The 17,015-nt window shown below is 35.1% G+C and overlaps 1 pseudogene; it reads right to left on the reverse strand.

Annotated features, from left to right (window-relative positions):
• Window positions 1-11,137: 11,137 nt before the first annotated feature.
• Window positions 11,138-15,307, reverse strand: LOC119532895 (annotated as a pseudogene).
• Window positions 15,308-17,015: the final 1,708 nt, after the last annotated feature.

Below are 17,015 nucleotides of genomic sequence, written 5' to 3' on the forward strand. Positions count from 1 at the left end.
ATCTATCTAAAAAAAAATGATAGTCTTGGAGAAACAAAGGCACGCAAAAAACTATGAGTCATGTAGAAATCAAATTGCAAACATGTAGATGTAAACCAAACCACACCAATAATTATATCACATGCAAATAAATAAAAGACTACAAACAAAAGACAGATTATTAGATAGGTTAAAATTAAAGCACTCAACTATATGCTATGTACAAGAATATACTTTAGATTCAAAGAAACAAATAGTAACAAGAGAGTGAAAGAAATAAAAGGGACACCTAGCAAAGGATGACCACAAAAGAGTTGGAGTGGCTACACTAATACCAGAGAAAATGCACTTCAAAAAAAAATGCTACTAGACACTAATAGAGTCATTTTGAAATAAGTCAATTTGCTAAAACTATATAAAATTTTAAATAAATATGCATCTGGCAGTGAAATCCCAGGAACAAAAAACTGACAGAATTCAAGGGAAAACCAGATGATTTGACAATTATGTTTAGAATGTTCCACAGTCCATGTTCAATAACTGACATAGCAATTAGAAGGAAAATCAGCAAGGGCATAGAAGAGTTGGACAACACTATCAAATAATATGACCTAATTGACACCTTGAAACATTATACCCAACTACAGAAGAATACACATTCTACTTAATACATGTAGAACATTCTTTAGGATATAACATGTTCTAGGCTGTAAAATAAACTCAATAAATTTAAAAATATTAAAAGCACATAAAGTTTGTGCTCTGATCATATTGGAATTAAATTAGAAATCAACATCAGAAAGAAATTTGTAAAACCAAGAATATTCTTCTAAAAAGCACATATCAAAGAAGAAATCACAAGGAAGATTAGCAAATTATTTTTAAATGAATGAAAACACAGCATATTAAAATCCTGGGATTCATGTAACTCATAACTTAGAGGGAAATGTATAGCTCTAAAACCTATATTAAAGAGAAGAAATTTCTCAAAAGAGAACCTAATCTTTCAATATAAGAAACAAATAAACAAAAAAAAGAAAAGCAAACTAAACCTAATATAGCAGAAAAAGGGTAATAAATATTATATTGCAAAACAATAAAATGAAACACAGAAAAACAATGGAGAAAATCAGTGAAACCAGAAATTGTTTTATTTGATAAAGTCAAGATTATTAACAAGCCTTTAGTTTGGTGAAGAGAGGTGATGCACTGTATTAGTCAGGGATCTCTAGGGAAACAGAATCAACAAGAGATTTTGATAAATGTAAGACTTTATAAAAGTGTCCCACACAGCTGTGAGAATGCATGAGTTCAAATTCCACAGGGCAGACAGCAAACCGGCAACTCCAATAAACATGTTCAATGAATTCCTCAGGCAGCAAACTGGCGACTTCAATGAACTCTTAAGGAAATGCTTCACTGGTTTGCCAAAGAAGAAGCAAAGGTTCTCTATTTGTCTTGATTAAATGTCTTCAACCGATTGGATTAAATCCAGCTGATTGCATTCTCTCATTGTGGAAGACACACCCTTCATTGATGTAATCAATCACAGCTGCAGCCAATTGACCAATGATTCAATAAACTAGCTTTCTGGTTTATTAACTAGCCACAAATGTCCTTGCAGCAATGGTTGGGCCAGTGCTTGCTTGACAAGACACCTGAGTAACATAACCTGACCAAGTTGACATATGAACTGAACCATCACATGTGTATTACAAAAATCATAAATGAAAAAAGGAATGTCAATACAGACACTGGATAAAATATAATGAGTATAGTACTGTTCTAATTTGCTAATGCTGCTTGGATGCAAAACATCAGAAATGGATTGGCTTTTATAAAGTGGGTTCATTTGGTTACACAGTTACAGCCTTAAGGCCATGAAATGTCCAAGGTAATGCATCAAGAATTGGGTATCTTCACTGGAATATGGCCAATGGCATCTGGAAAACCTCTGTTAGCTGGGAAGACACATGGTTGGTGTCAGCTCCAAGTTCTGGTTTCAAAATGGCTTTCTCCCAAGACATTCCTCTCTAGGCTGCAGCTCCACTTCAAAATGTCACTCTCAGTTGCTCTTGGGGCATTTGTTCTTTCTTTGCTTCTATGGAGCAAGAGTCTGCTTTCAATGGCCATCTTCAAATTGTCTCTCATCTGCATCTCCTCTCTTATCTCCTGTGCATTCTTCAAAGTGTTCTTATTGGCTGTAGCAAAGCTCACTCTTGTCTGAGCTTATATAGTGCTCCAGTAAACTAATCAAAGCCCATGCTGAATGGACAGAGCCACAGCTCCATGGAAATTATCCAATGAAAAATCTCGCCCATAGTTCAGTGATCACATCTCCATGGAAACATCCAATCAAAAGTCTGCAACCCAATCAACACCAATAGGTTTCCTGCCCACAAAAGACTGCATTAAAGATAATGTCATTTTGGGGGACATAATACATCTAAACTAGCACAAATACTATAAAGAACTTTATGTCAACAAGTAACAACTTTTATGAAATTTTATTAAAAACGCCTGAAAAATCCAAAAGGCAGAAATAGCTAAATAGCAGTCAGAAGAAATAGAAACTTTAAACAAGTAAAGAAACTGGATTTGTAAATAAAAATATTCCTGCAAAGATAAGTCCAGGCCAAATAGTTCCACTAAAAAATCCCACAAAACATTTAAAAAAGAAATACCAATTCTTCAAAAACTCATCTAGAAAAGAGAGAAGAATGGAACTCTTCCCAACTTTTTATACTTTGGCAGTATTTACCTGCTTCCTAAACAAAGACACCAAAAGAAGACTAAACTATACACCAGTATTAATCATGAATATAGACAGAAAATTGAACAAATAATATTAGCAAACGAAATCCAGTACAAACGATTGTACATTATGACCATTGTTGATTGGAATTTTGTTCCCCAAAATGGTATGTTAATATCATAATTCCCAGTAGTTCAGAATGTGACCTTATTTTGAAATCAGGTCAATAGAGATGGAATTAGGAAAGTTAAAAGAAGATTATATTGGACTAGGATGGGCTGTTTACCATTGAACAGTAAATTTTTAAAACACAGTTATGAATGTAAATGCATATGCATCCTCTTTCCATGTGGGCACTGTAAATTACCAGAGGGAAAAACAAAAATGCAAACATCAGATTTAGCACATGCTAGGCATTGGAATTTATTTATTTATTTACTCATTTAACAAAAAGTCAGAGAAAAAAGATAAAGTGTCAATTAAGTTATACTGGCTACTATACAGACAGAACACATCAATCCATGATCACAGTTCCAATCTTATTTCAGTGCTAGTCCTAACTTCAGCATAACATGTGCATATTTGAATCACAGATATAACCAATAGTGCTATAAATAATTCAAAACAAAGTATCCTGATCTGTATAAAATCAAACATCACAAGCTCATAAACCAAAGATTGTCAAGTTACTCAATTTGGATTCCACTGAACTCTGACAGTACATACAGGAATTCACATGCATTCTGTCTTTAGGTCCATTTTCCCTCCATTTTTCCACCTGGATAACTGCATCCAAAAATCATCATACAAAATAGCATCAAGTTAAATATTTGCTCTTCTCTGTGGAGACATTAACTATAATGGGAACCCCCAATATCAGCAAAGTGCTAAAGAATTGTTCATTTTGTCTGGATGGTATACATGCTCACATATTTGAATCTGTAAACATGGTTATTTAAATTAAAAACATTTAAATGAAGATTTACCTGTAATCTTTTTAAGATCAACTTAGCAAAACTGAACACATTAGATAGCAGCTTTCTCATTTTATTTAGCAAAATATTAAGCAGCCAAAGATGTTGAAGCAGCAGGGAGAAAAAGAGTACTCCAGCTCCCTCTTGTCATCTGAAGCAAACTTGCTTTAACTGTTTTGTCTGAAAGCTCATTTGAAACATAGGGTTTCACAGGTATTTTTGTTTGTTTGGAAGCACTTCTATAAAGGGTCTCAATATTCTCAAATGATTGTATCTGCCAAGCTTGGCAAAGGAGTCTTGTGATCATATTATACCGGGCACTTATCTTTACATAAAAGTTCCTTACATAAAACAGTTCACATAATACAAACCTTTACATACCTAAGTATCTACTAATCTACCCATCTATCTGCATATTCACCTTAATAATATAGAGGGCCAAATGTCATAATTCTTTTACTGACCAAATTATTTTAGTAAAACTCCACCCTAAAATCAATACAATTTAATAATTACTAATTATAAAAAACAATCACATCCTGATTAAACAGCAATTTGGAATTTCTCAGGATTCAAAAAATTGTGATTAGTGTTATTGCTTCAGTGAATAAAAAGTATAAGTGAGCTTGAATTAAAATGAGATGTAATGTAATTTTTCTGTTGGAAATCATTTTTAATTTTCTAAATTAATCCTGGTACATGTTAACTTTACACACATATATACCTAAAATATTTAAAATTTATAAAATTAATATTTACCTTTCAAACTAAACAAGCTAATTGTTAGCTCAAGAGAAGTACCAAGTCCTTTAAACAAAGATATCGAGATTGGTCACACATAATGCTACTATGATGACTAATCTATTTTAAACACTTGCTATATGCTTTATAAGAATTACTTCTTTTATACCTCAAATAACTCAGAGGTATAAGTACCTTTATTATCTCCTTTTACAAATGTAGAAACTGAGACTGAGAAACATTAAGTATATTGCCTAAGTTTCTACCACTAATAAACTGTCAATGGGAGATCTAAGAGGGTGGCATAAAGAGGAGTGGAAGCTAGTTAGAGCCCCAGAAACAACTAATAAACAACCAGGAATGACTAGTTAATAATCTGGAATAACTGCCGGGGGTGGGGGGCAAACATGACTGTCCACTCATCATACACCAACCTGAATTGGGAGGAATGCCTGAGATCACAGCACAAAATCTGTAAGCAAAAACTGCAGATCCAAGCAGGGAGCCCCCTCTCCTCAAAGCCTGAGCTGTAAAGCCTCATGGTGCTAGAGAGAAGCTCTCTCCCAGCAAGGGAATATAGCTCAACTGAGCTCCAACTGGGATTTTAATTAACAAGCATGGACTGCTCACTCTGAGCTACTAATCTCCAACAAGCAAAGAGAGGCTTTGGGTGATAACTGAACTTGGAAAGCCAGAGAGTGGCTATGCACTAGCCTGAAGGGGGTTTTCTGTCTGTGTTTTGGCTCAGTGGAGAAAGCCTCAGCTATTTTCAGTTCCCAGGGCTCTGACCCAGACAAGGGTGGAGATAGCACAGGCAGAGTCTATTCAAATGCTAATGACCTCTCCCTAGAGGGGTTATCTTCCCTAAGAAGAAAGGGGTGGGGCCCAGCTCTACTACCCACCTTCCATTCAGAACCAGACCCCAGAGCCTGGGAAAACAGCCACAGGCCACACCTCCTTAACCAAGTCTGGAGTTACAGGCTGACAGACATCACCTGCTCAGCAGAAAAGCACAGTGACCTGAGGAATCACAGGGAGTACCAATTTTCTAAGACACACTCTCAGGGAAACTCAATATGAGTATTTCTTCCTTCTGGGACCTGAGACCATTCTGGTCTGGGAAAACCTGATTGGGGTAACCAAGGAAACCATGCCTAGACAACAGAAAACTACAACCTATGCAAAAAAAATGAAGTTATGGCCCAGTCAAAGGAAAAAAACTTACACTTCAACTGAAATACAGGAATTGAACAACTAACAACAAGTCAATTCAAAAAGTGTAGGGAAGATATAGCGAAAGAGATGAACTGTATAATGAAAACACTGGGAGTACTTAAGGTAGAAATTGAAAGTTCGAAAAACCAACTGGCAGAATCTGTGGAAATGAAAGGCACAGCACAAGAGATGGAAGACACAATGGAAACATACAACAGCAGGTCTCAAGAGGCAGAAGAAAACACTCAGGAACTAGAGAACAAGGCACCTGAAAACCTACACACAAAAGAACAGATAGAGAAAAGAATGGAAAAATATGAGCAACAACTCCAGAAACTTAAGGACAAAATGAAAAGAAAGAATGTACATGTCATAGAGGTCCCAGAAGGAGAAGAGAAGGGAAAAGGGCAGAAGCAGTAATAGAGGAAATAATCAATGAAAATTCCCCATCTCTTATGAAAGACATAAAATTACAGGTCCAAGAAGCATACTCTAAACAGAATAGAGCTGAATAGGCCTATGCCAAGACACTTAATAATCAGATTAACAAATGTCAAAGACAAAGAGAATCCTGAAAGCAGCAAGAGAAAAGCAATACATCACATACAAAAGAAGCTTGCTAAGACTATGTGCAGATTTCTCAATAGAAACCATGGAGGCAAGAAGGAATGGGGTGATATATTTAAGATACTGAAAGAGAAAAAACACCAACCAAGAATCCTATATCCAGCAAAACTATTCTTCAAATATGAGGGAGAGCTCAAAATATTCTCTGACAAACAGACAAAGACAGAGTTTGTGAACAAGATACCTTCTCTACAGGAAACACTGAAGGAAGCACTGCAGACAGAAGGGAAAAGACAGGAGTGAGAGGTTTGGAACACAATTTTGGGAGACAGTAGCACAGCAATGTAAGTACACTGAACAGAGATAACTGCGAGTATTGTTGAAAAGAGGAAGGTTGGGACCATGTGGGACACCAGAACAAAAGATGAAGGATAAGGACTGGGATTGTGTAACCCAGGGAAACCTAGGGTGCTCAACGATTGTAATAAAAGGTACAAATTTGTTTTTACATGAGGTAGAACAAATGAATGTCAACATTGCAAGGTGTCAAAAATGGGGTGGTATTGGGGGGAAAATACAATCAATGCAAACTAGAGACTATAATTTATGGAAACATTGTATTAGGCTTCCTTTAATATAACAAAGGCAATATACTAAAGCTAAATGCAAATGGAGGGGTGGGGTGGGGGGGAATCGGGGAAGGGTATGGGACTCCTGGCATTGGTGATGCTGTGACTCTTTATTCTACTTTAAGTTAATGCTATCTTTCCTTTTGTTGCTTTCTAGCTGTCAAGTTTGGATTTTGTTTTTATTTTGTTTTTTTCTCTCTCTCTCTTTTCTTTTTGTTTTGTCTCTCTGCCTTCCTTGAATCTTCCCTCCTTCTTTGTGGAAGAAATGGATATGTCCTTATATAGATAGTGGCGATGGTGCTGAATACATAATATGTGACTATACAGGGAGCCAACAATTGTTTACTTAGGATGGAACGTCTGGTCTGTGAACAAAACCATCTTAAAAAAATGGGTTGATGAAGAAACCTATGAGGGAACTATATTGAGTGAAATAAGACAGACACAAAAGGCAAATACTGAAGGGCCTCACTGATATGAAACTAATTATTAATATGTAAACTCATAGACATGAAATATAAGTTACCAGGATATAGAATGAGGCTAAAGAATGGAGAGCAGTTGCTGATTATGAGCAGAATGTTCAACTAGGGTATGAAAATAACATTTGGAAATGGACAGGGGTGACGGTTAGCATGTTGTGAGAATAACTAACAGTGCTGAAAGTGTGTGAAGGTGATGGAAAGGGTAAGTTCAGAGGTCGCATATGTCACCAGGAAGGAAAGTTGGGGGTTTAAAAAATGGGAATGTATAAAACAGTGAATCTGTGGTGGAGAATGTCCATGATTAACTATACAAATATTAGAAATCTCTCTCTAATCAACTAGAATAATACATAGAATGTATGCCACTATAATTAGAAGTTAATACATAGGATGTATGCCACTATAATTAGAAGTTAATACATTAGAATGTATGCCACTATAATTAGAAGTTAATAATAGAGAGGAATATAGGAAAAATATATATAACCTATTGCAAACTATATACTACAGTTAGTAGTATTTTAACATCTCTTTCATCAATAGTAACAAATATACTGTACCAAAACTATGAATCGATAATTGTGGGGGCAGGGCATGGTTGGGGTATGGGAGGAATCTGAGTTTCCTTTTTTTGTCTTTATTTCTTTTCCAGAGAAATGAAAATGTTCTAAAAATTGAAAAAAAAGTTAATTGTGTTGATGGATGCACAGCTGTATGGTGGTGCCATGGGCAACTGATTGTACACTTTGGATCTTTGGATACTTGCATGTTATTTGAACAATCTCATTAAAAGAATAAAATAAAATTCAAAAATTAAAAAAAACTGTCATTAATTACTAGAATCTATGACTTTTATCATTATAGTCAGGGGGTTTTATCTGGGTTCTGTGGGGCCTAAAGGCTTATGCAACTTGAAAGGACCTTTTATATGAAAATAAAATCAAATTTTGAATATAAATAATGTTGGGACCCATTCCAGGGCATTGGAGGACACCTGTGTAAAGGAGAGGCTCTGAAATTTAAGCTTCACTAGCTTCATAGTAAATTCACCATCATTATTCTATATTGTATTCTGAAATTTTCCTTGAACATTTTTGGAAACATACATCATTTAAATTTACATTGAGATCCCATATATCCAATTCCTTCACATAACACTTTTTCCATTTTATTTTTCAACTAGATGTGATATTATTTTTTTACCTGCATTCAACGGTTCTACTTAATTTTGCAAAAGAGTTCAGTTTCCATGCTTCTTAAATTTTAGAAGCTCAGAAGTTTGGTTTTGCCAAGTTTTATGGCTCTCCAAAACTTAGAGAAAGGTGAAAGTATTTGCCATCCTAGTCTTCTTGCAAATCCTTCCTATGTTAACACACCCTCACTTTTGTTATTGGAAATGGAACAGACTAATTAAGGCTATCCTTGACCTGGTATATTTATCCATAGTAACTAGTTTCTATTCATCCACCAACAGGGGTGGATCATTAGCAAAACATCATTTCTGCCTTTGGGTGCTGTAGTGACAAGTGGGACCATCCTTACCACGGTTTAAGGAGCCAGTGACTCTCCCACTGCCACTTGCCCTTGGTCTAAGGGCGTCAGCAGCATGTTGAAGGGACATGGAGATAAACACCATCACCGATAGCTCCCAATTGGGATTTTAGTGTTTATATAATATGTAGAGATATCTCGGTTGATGATTCCTCACTTTGAGTCACCAGAGGTGCTAAATTACTTCTGTTTATTTATGGAAGTCCTCCGGAGGCTTTCCAAAATCCTTTTCATTCTCATATTCAGAGCCTTGCTATGAATGCAACTAATTGATCTCATTGCTGCCTTGCCTCACAGAGTCTTTATGATCAGTCAAACCTTTCAGTTTTTTGTGAAAATTAATCTGAATTTTAGAATTCTCAACAAAATCTCTGAAGATAGATGATATTCCTTTAAAAAGACATTACATTTTTATAAAGAAAAGTTGATTTTTTGAAATTATTTCCTTGCCAAGTAAAAATGTTATTTGAAAGAATAATTCTGGATATTTCTTAAACCAGTTAAAATGTTTCTGACATAAATGAGGTCCTGGATCCCTGCATGTATTTGCATGGTTATCTGAATAGGGAGAATGAAAATTCGACACACACAAACCTAAAATTGGTTCGCTTTTATCACTATTTCCAGTTAAATTTTGGCTATTATTTTGCTGATATAATACATTTCATTCTCATCTTAATACCGTAAACATTTTTGTACAATTTCACACCCCTGCCAAAATTTCAAACACAATACCCCCACACTTCTAAATTGTAAAGTTGTCCCCTTATTTGTTGAATAACATTACTGAGGAAAAAAAAGAACACATTCCTTTTCTCATGTGGTTTAAAATAAATGTTAGTTATTTCCTTTAATTAACTTCTCTCTCATTAATGATAATTACTGCATATGTATTCTTCCTCTATTTACCCAATAATGCCAGAAAAGAATGCATCTCGATATTTGTCAAATACGGTGGTTGCAACAGATCTTTCCTCTTGTGATTACAATTTGGATCATATACTAGACACTGTATTTCATAAACATCATTTAGTAAATTCCAAATAATAGTTAAGTATTTCATGTTCTCCGTCATTTAAGGGAGATGATTTGCAAAGCATGGCTCTCTGGAAAATTATTTATCATGACCTGAAATGCTGTAATTCCACTTTGTACCAGCAGGAGGCAGTGAAGATAGTGATACCTTGCATACCTTAAAGCTAACACTGAACCTATCATTCTTCTTCAAAGCAGTAACAAAACTTATTTCTATACATAAACATGCTTATTAGATTGACATTTAGTAAGGACACATTTCTTATTTTTTCATCCATATATTAAAAGGAAAATTAATGTTACCAAAATCTAAAGCAATAAAACACTTTAAAAAGAAAGTGTAAGCTCTCCACAGCATAACTTAATATAAAATGTATCTATTAATATAATCCTAGTTTTAATTTCCCAGGCAGTAAACTTAGTGTACATTCAAAGCAAGTGTATTGATTTGCACCTTATTTCATAATGATTTGTGGAATTCTCTAGCCTCTCTCCTCAATCTGCATTATCGGGAGTTAACACGGCTGAATTGCTCTGCTTATTAGCTAATAGTTGGTGGCACAGACTCCTCCACTTACAGCATTTTCTTTGGACCCTAACAATATTTTTAATGAAACATAATCCAGGACTTTCTTTAATAGAAAGGTTCACAAGTAGGTTTAAAGGTTAAGTAGGAGTGGCTGAAGGATGTATATAGAAAAATCATTGCCTGTCAGAGACTGACCTCCTACATAAGTGTGGAGTCTCTAAGACTTACAGAAATGCTGCTTATTTCTCATAATTTAGGGCAACTCTCTGAGTAACTCAGTTGCTACCCGTATGTAAATGTAATTGTCTCCTAGGTCTCCCAATATTTAGTCTTTCCTTCTAATTCATTTTTCCTCCTTTCCAATTAAGAGAGTATTAATGCTGAATCTCCTAACTGGACCAGTCCATCCTGATATTTTTATTGATAGTCTTTGCTTCTGGAAGAAATTGTTTCTGTTATTTTATCTTCTGAAATTTAAAATGTGTTTTGAACATACTGATGAGAATTATTTCAAAGGCTCTTAACTTGTGCCATCACAAATTCTTGGCAATTACAATTTGAAGATAACTTAAAAAATAAGAGCCCGGCAAATCATTGTAACCATGGCTCTGTAAAGAAAACTGTGGCACATAATGCCTAGGTTAAAACTAGAAGTTCACCAGAATTAGAAGTTAAAACTAAAAATAATGAAAAGGGGTTGCCTTGCTGCAACTCAGAAACCTATTCTTCACCTCCCTCATAGTTGTCTTTACCTCTTGATTCTTCAAGATACAGGTTATTGGGTTCAGTCTGGGAGTAAAGATAATATAAAACACAGACAGGATCTTGTCTGCCAGAAAGCTGCTTTGTGGCCACATGTAGATTATGATGCATGGGCCAAGGAACATGAAGACAATAATGAAATGAGAAGTCCAGGTAAAAACTGACTGTGATGGTGAGGTTCATGTGTCAAGTTGCCCAGGTGGTGATGCCCAGGTGTCTGATCAAGCAGGCACTGGGCTAACCATTACTGAAAGGACATTTGTGTTGGTTACTAAACCAGAAATATGGTTTATTAAATCTTCAGTCAACTGATTGCATCTGTGGCTGGTAATACCAAGGAAGGGTGTGTCCTCCACAATGAGAGAATTCAATCAGCTGGATGTAATCCAATCAGTTAAAAACTTTTAAGAGAGAAGAAAGAGAACTTTTCAGCCAGCCAGCTTCTCCTAGGGAGTTCATGAAAAACCTTCATGAGAGTTGCTCATTTGCTGCCTGCCCTACAGAATTTGGACTCATGCATCCCCACAGTTGTGTGAGACAATTTTATAAAATCTCATATTTACATAAAAAAAAATTCAAAATCTGTTCCAGTTTGCTAATGCTGTCATTATGCAAAATACCAGAAAGGGATTGGCTTTTATGAAGGGGATTTGTTAAGTTATAAATTTACAGTTCTACAGCCGTAGGAGTGTCTGAACTAAGGCATCAACAAAAGGATACCTTCACTGAAGGATGGCTGATGGTGTCCGGAACACCTCTGTCAGCTGGGAAGGCATGTGGCTGGAATCTGCTGTTCCTTTACTCCTGGGTTGCGTTTCAAAATGGCATTCTCCAAAATGTCTCTGGACTAGCATCTCTTAGCTAAGCATCTCTTAACGTTTTTGTCCACATCTCCAAGCATCTCAAAGCATCAGCAATCATCTGGGTCTGCTACTAGCTTTTTTAAAGGACTCCAGTAAACTGATCAATACCCATGGTGAATGGGAGGTGCCATACCTCCATGGAAATAACCTAATCAAGAGTATCACCTATAGTTGGGTGAGTCACATCTCCATGGAAATATTCAATCAAAAGATTAATGTCTGCCCTCACAAGATTGCATTAAAGAATATCCCTTTTTCAGAAACATAATATATCCAAACCAGCACAGTGCCTTAGATGATCCCTTTAAAGAATAGTGCATAATAGTAACCAGGACAATAACAGAAATTAATAAAAGAGTAAAGCAGGACAAGGCGATTATGCTGCTTGCTGAGATTACGAAGAGGCCCAGAGCATAAGTATACATGCAAATCGGCTGGAACACCACAGGAGGTTACAGAAAAATCTATCTGCATTCTTGGGATCACAGAATGGTAACATGAGGGAAAATGTGACCTCACTCATTGAATCTGTGGCTCCCACACCCAGGCAGCCACCATGAGAGCAACACACAATTGGAGACTTAAGATTGAAGAACAGCAGAGGGGCTTGCATATTGCAATAAACCTATCAAAGGACACAGCCATGAGTAAAATAATCTCAGTACCAGTGAAAGGGTATAGAAAAAATATCTGGATTATGCAGCCATGAAAAAAGATGGTTTTATGTCCAGTGAGGTCATCTGTAATCATCTTGGGGGTGGCAAAGGAAGCCAGAGACATATTAACAGTGGAAAGGTTGCTGAGCAGGAAATACATAGGAGAGTGTAGGTGAGAATCAGCTATAACTGTGATGACTGTGACACTATTACCCATCATTGTTGCCACATAAAGTAATGAAAAGATCATGAAGAAAAACATCTGCAGCTCCAGGAGTTGCAGAGTCCTAGCAAAAAATATTCAGACACAGTTGACATATTGGCCACATCCACCACCTTGACTGATAGGGGGAAGCCTGTATCAAAGAAAAAATCAAGAGAAAATATGGTTCTATGAAAGCAAAAGCTCTTTTTCCAAGAGTCTACCTTTCCTGAAAGCATAATGAATCCCAGTCTGGTTTTCTATTACAATCCTTTAGGTTGGGATGTGTTGTATGGAAGACAGAGAATTTAAACAATGATCTTTAATTTAAAATGTAAACTAAAATATTGTTTCCAACTGTTTACTAGAATCAAACTTATGAATGTCAAGATTCCAACACTATGTTCATCCTATGATCAGACAGTACTTTTGGTTCACTTCTGTTTGGAAAGTGTTTTATTTCAAGTGAAAGCTCATATTTTAATTCAATTGATAATGGTTTGGAATACAATAATATATTTACCATTCCAAGGCACAAATCTGAAAAAGCTATTGATATGGTTTCTCTGAACAGTTATTCCATGAAGAATTTCATAAGTCTTAATGACATTTTTTTAAAAAAGAGAAACAATTTAGTTTCTCTTTTTATGACATTTGAGTAAAATAGAATTCCAATTGTGCTACAATTATGTGTAAATAATATTCAAAGATTAAGTAAATAAGAACATGATTTTTATCAACTCAGTTAATAAATAGAATTTATTAATGAAACATTATAGCATCAAAGCTTAAAGATGGATTTTAGGTTGAGAGTCAAATTTTATCTTTAAAATATGGGCTCTTCTTCCAATAAATATGTATAGCTCTATGATTTAGAATTTTACCCTTATCTCCTAAAGGATATATCCCATCAATTTTCTTGGAAAGAAAAGCAATAAGCTCAAAGATCAATCTCTTTAGACCCACCTGTGTGAATTCTCCCTTCATACACACCAACATAAGCAAAATGCCATATTGATCTCAGCTCCATGGAATAGAGGGTAGATGAGAGTGTCAGGGACAGACATTTAGTATCATTTCAGTGAAAATCATCTGAAAATGTCCTCTCTTACCAGATCTATAGTAGAAACAGTGATTGAGAGCATTGATAGTGTGAGGTAGGTTTCTGCCAGAGATCATATATGAGATAAATTTAAATGTGAATATATTACCTAGTTGCATCATTGGCTGTTTAGCAGCTATGGATAAAATAGATGTAGGGACTTTGGAATTGACCAAGAAATAATTGTGCAATGGGATTTGTTAAGCAATAAAGATGGTATGTTGGGTTCTCAAAGGGAAGATATTTCGAGAGTCTTATAGGAATTTAAAATGATAATTTTCACCTGGACATGAGAGGTTAAAGGAATGGAAGCTGAGGAAGTCATCATTTCAACAAGCAGCAAGAATTATGAAGTCAACAAACTTTAATAAGCATTCTTGATTATTGAACTCTATACAAGAGACAGCAGATAATAAAATCCATAAACATGCTGTTCCACTTCAAGTAATTAAAAGTTTTTTGGACATATTATACACCCATAAAGAAAATAATTGATGAGAAATACTAGTGCTCAGCCAATTATCAGAGATCATGTGTGAATGGACTTTAGAGAAAGGAAAACCTACAATGTGCTAAAATTAATCAAAGATATCTCTTGCAGGAGATATGTCATGAACTTGTCTTAGAAGGAAATGAGAATTTTATTGGTAGGGAAAAAATAAATATATGGGGGTGTGAGCAGAGAGGCAGAGCAGCCAAGGCATAAAAGAGGGGCTTAAGAAATACATATCGAATGAATGTTAAATACTGCTCATCCTAATGGCTTAGATAAAAAGGAAATTTGAGGCAGAGTATTACTAGATGAAATAGGTATAAAGAGATAATCTTGACTAAAATATTAGCAATATGAATGTTTGTGATGAATAAAATGGGAATTCTGAGTAGTTTTATTATTATGAATACTTGCATTTATTGAATAAAAACATTATTATTATTCCGTGGAAATCTGTGTGTTATAGCTCATTTCTCTGGTCAAAATTTGCTGTGTTTTTCTACCTGGCTCCACCTTCAGGGACCCTTTCTTGCTGTGGGGGGAATATAAATCCCACTTTATTTACCACAAACACAAATGTGTGACTTGCTTTGTTCAATGTAATGTGATTCTTCCATTGCTCTTTTCCATCTACCTGTGTCCCAGGATGAATAAGACAGAGAGAGAGAGAGAGACAGAATGCTAGAAAGACACAATACTGTGGGATGTCAGTTATCTCCTAATTGTCTATACCCGTGAACATCATGGTACCATAGTAATCAATATCCATTAGGTATTTCTTTTAGAAATAAATTAATTCTAAAATCAATATGGACTTGCAAAGAGCCTAAAATTGTTAAAATGATTTGTTAAAAGAAGAATAAATTTATAAGCCTCACACTATGTATTTTCACAACAATATGAAACTATAGTAATCAATATAGTATGGTGTTGGCATGAGACAATGGATTAATGTAACAAAATGGAAGGTCCACACATACATGGTAACTGCTTTTCAACAAAGCTTCCAAAATGATTCAATGGAAAAGAATAGTCTTTCAAGCAGTTAGTGCTGGAACAATTGAATATACATATACCATCAGTGTTTAGAAATAGACAGATGGTAGATAGGTAGATGGATAGATAGATAGATAATAGATAGATAAACAGAAACACAGATACACAGATACACAGATGGATAAAAATAATCTTAACCTGTCTCACACATTATAAAAATTAATTTGAAATGTATACCAACCTAAATATAAAAGCTAAAACTATCAAAGTCCTAGAATAAAACAGGAGAAAGTCTTTAAAACCTAGAGTTAGACAACATTTTCTAGGAAAAGACAAGAAGAAACATTAAAAAAAATTGATAACTTGGAATAAATCAAAATTTTAAATTTATGCTCCTTAAAATGATACTGATAGGTAAATGAAATGGTAAGACACTGACTGAAAGAGAATATTTGTATACAGAATACAACAGACTACAACAGGAAATCTCAGACATTGCTGGTGGGAATGCATTTTGGAAAGTAGCTTGGCACTGTCATATCAAATGAAACATATGTTTACTATATAGCCTAGTAATAATACTCTTAGGTATTTATCTAAAGTAAATGAAAGCATAGGTCCACACAAAGAACGATGCATGAAAGTTCATAGCAACCTTATTCGTAATAGTTCAAAAGTAAATAAAATAAAATAAAAAAAACCAAACATCCATCAACTGGTGGATGAGTAAATTGTTGCATATCCACATAATGAAATACTACTGAGCTATTACAAGGAGCAACTTACCAATACATGGAAAAACAAAAATTTATTTCACAAGCATTATGTCAGTTAAGGTTTCTCATTATCAGCAATATTGGCATTTTGCACCAAAGATACATCTTTGTTGTAAGAGGTTTTTCCTGTGCACTGTAAAATGTTATGCAGCATCCTTGGCCTCTAACCACTACACGCTAACAACACCCAACTGCCTGAGCCATGACAGTCAAAAATGTCTCCTAGCATTGCCAAATATCCCATGGGTGCAAAATAGCCCTAAACTGAGAACTAAGAGGATTAATGAAAGTAACCAGACACAAAAGACTACACACTGTATGTATCAATTTATCTGAAACTCTTGAAAAGGAAAAGCCAAACTGACAGAAGGCAGATCAATGGTTTCCAGGGTTCAGGTTTGGAGCTGAGGGGATTTATGGTAAAGGAATATGAGGAAATGTTTGGGGATAATGGAAATAATGTAGATCACAATTGTGGTGGAAGCTACACAAGTGTATGTATTTATGAAAATTGATTGAATTATACACTTACAATTGGTGAAGGATATTGTTTGTAAAATTTTCCACAACAGAGCTGATTAAAAAGGTACCCAACAACCATGCTATAAAAATATGCAAATACCATAAAAAAAATTTATTTGATCTGAATATACTCATCTAAAATAAGTCCACAATGTATCATCAAATGAAAGGTACATTGACAAG

The sequence above is a fragment of the Choloepus didactylus genome, chromosome 4 (genome assembly GCF_015220235.1).
Source record: "Choloepus didactylus isolate mChoDid1 chromosome 4, mChoDid1.pri, whole genome shotgun sequence".
In the NCBI taxonomy this organism is placed as follows: domain Eukaryota; kingdom Metazoa; phylum Chordata; class Mammalia; order Pilosa; family Megalonychidae; genus Choloepus; species Choloepus didactylus.